We start from the raw sequence: 2,914 nt of genomic DNA, 5'->3' as shown, positions 1-2,914 counted from the left end.
GTTGACAAAACAGTCTCCTGTAAAAGTCATGCTCCAGTCTTAGACAGGTGTTTGGAAGGGGAATCGAAGTTCACTTAAGATGAACAAAAAAAAAAAGTTTCTTTTGAGATGTTAGTATTCATATCTGTGCTTGTACTTCTAAAATTCCTGTAAGTATTGATAACAGTGGATTATGGTAGAGATTTTTCAAGAGCTGGAGGCTATAGTGAAATTGGGCTGGCTGGTCCTAGATTCCTGTTTCTGTGACAGGGATTAAAATCAACCTTGAGTATGAACATGAGCTCACACAATCGAAAAACTTCTTGAAATATTGAAAAATCAGACATTCAAGATAACCATAATCAATCTTTCTGTACTGTTGCAACTATGCAGTTAAAGAACACTTTGAAAACATCTGGTTCAGCTTGATTAGTTTATGCCCTTGATGAAGGCTAATACACAAGACTGGAGCTTTTTAATACACTATGTTCTGAGAAAAATCTTTCACACATCTTTGAAACAGTTAATGATATTGACAGTATAAAACTCAGCTTCATTTACATATGTAGCTGAAAGCAGTGGAAGGGAGTTTCGGAAAGTTATAAAATCGTTTTGAATTGTAAAGACATTTGTTTTAATTCTCAGTAACTTCAGGATTTATGCGTATACTCTAGGTAATCCTTTACACGATGCCTGATTATCAAGCACCTAAGGCCTACCCTTTTTTTTCTAAAAAAACAAAAACAACCAAAAAAGACTTACTATACATTGATAAAAGTTTGGCAGGATTTGTAAAAAAATAAAAATAAAAAAAAATCCAAAACATTTCTACTAAGCTGGTTAAATGAGCTAAGCATTTTGTCCATGCATCTAATGCTTGAAAGAGTTTGTAATGCATTTTGCCACTTGGACGTGGTCTGCACTGAAAGCTGCTGGCCCCTCCACAACAACACATACAATGTTTGTCTTTTTTAAAGATGTTCAAACTGAATTGAATTTACTAAAAATGTAATTGTGTAGGGGGAAATGTTTATACTTTTATACTTTTTTAGGCACCCATATTTTATCAGCTTAAATTCAGCACCCAAGGCTCCCCTAAATAGTAACAGATTATCTTGTGTATCTGAAAATAAGCCTAACTATTGTCTGTGTTATCTACATATTAAAGCATTTCCTCTGCTGCAGTAGTCACTGTGTTTTTAAAACAGCATGACTCCACCATATTCTCTGAGCTCCCCAGCTCATGGAATTGCAGCCGACCAGGTTTTCTTGATGCGCTTTACAGAGCAATGTGGCATTGGCATAAGTGTGTTCTAATGCCCAAATTATCCCTGTAATAATCCTTTCAAATCGGCACTTCCACTGTCTTTTATTTAACCCTCAAAAGATGAAGTATTTTATTTCTCAAGGTGAGAATGGCAGCAGCAAAGCATAAGTAACAAACTGAGCCAATCGAACAAACTCAAGAGTACGGAAAAGGGTTGGGTTTTTTTTCTAAGTATGTTTTTTCACTGGATTTTTTTCAGTTTTAAAACATGCATTTCTGTTGGGATTACCTGCTCTCCAGTTTACATTGTATCCCTGTTGTAGCAAATTTGGGGAAAATGGTGGTCAATCATTTTGCACTTTGTTTCCAATACCTCACGGAGATTTTAAGCAAAAAAAATAAAAATAAAAAATAAAAAAACAGGCAGGTACCTTGTAAATTATTTTATATGTGCTATGGCTTGAGAACACCTGAACTACCTACTTTCCTGTTCTTGCTGTTGTTGACTTTTTTTGTGAACATCCGATAGATGGAAGTGCAATCATGTGCCTTTTTCAAGGCATTAAGAATCAATCCCTAAAGAAGGTTTTTGACTTTTGTAAACTGAAGTACAGTTAGCTATAGTAACAGGCTTTTTTTTTTTTTTTTTGCATTAGAGTCCAATTTACACCGCATTTTTCAAAAATTTATTCATACATTTACATCTTGCAGGATGAGGTAACGTACGGATGTCATTTAAACCGGCATCCTTTGTTTCTTTTCTGTCCTTTGGGAAGTATTCACTTAAGTGAACTGTTCATGACTGTGTAAAACTGATGCTGAGGGTTTGTATTTGAAAAGCTATTCTGAAAAAAAAAGCATGAGTTGAGCTCTGGATTTTTACAGCTTCTCTCTCTTTACATCAAAACAGTATTCCAAGTTAGGATTTAGGATTTTGAGCATGGAGAGATCAATGAAGGAAGAAAGAAGAAAGGGAGAGGTACCAAAACATACAGTTGTTCAGGGTAACCTCTCATGAAAATGTAAATTCTGTGGAAGGGTTAGCTTCCCACACTTTCACTGTATGAATATTCAGGGCAGTAGTTTGGCATGTAGCTCATGGAGAAGGAGGCCACTTTTCAGTAGATTATAGTGGATTTTTAGAGGAATTTCTCAGAGGCTTTCATTGCATGATGGACTTCTTGTTTAAGAACCAAGAAGTCTATACTTAGTATATTCATTTCTACAAGTTAGGAAACAGGCTATTTGTTGATCTTGGAGATGACTGATTTTTATGTCAAATACTTTTGCATTTCTTCAGGCAGCAGTTGAATCAGAGTTTATCTGCAATGAACAAGTCATTCTGAGGCTGCAGTGTTGTGAATGGAACTGTCCAAAAGTATGATCTGACTCAGCAGGTCCCCCAGTATGTGTGAAATAGATTTTTTTGCAAAAGTTTACCTGGGATTTTCTCTTACTTACTGTGGGGTTTCTGCAGATTATGGATAACTGCACTTTGTTATCCCACAGAAACATGTGTCACAGGCCTGGTCGCCTACTGAACTTTCAGTCTTCAGAATCATATACTTGGAACATCTGGGAGATGTTGTTGGCTTTGTTTTTTCAAATTCAGTAGGCTTCTTGTGGTGATAACAGTTCATTTCATCTTCCCACCTAAGTGTTAGTAAA

The sequence above is a fragment of the Cyrtonyx montezumae genome, unplaced genomic scaffold (assembly GCF_038088225.1).
Source record: "Cyrtonyx montezumae isolate F1298 unplaced genomic scaffold, pur_monq_1.0 scaffold_16, whole genome shotgun sequence".
NCBI lineage: Eukaryota > Metazoa > Chordata > Aves > Galliformes > Odontophoridae > Cyrtonyx > Cyrtonyx montezumae.
This window is presented reverse-complemented; position numbering follows the sequence as displayed.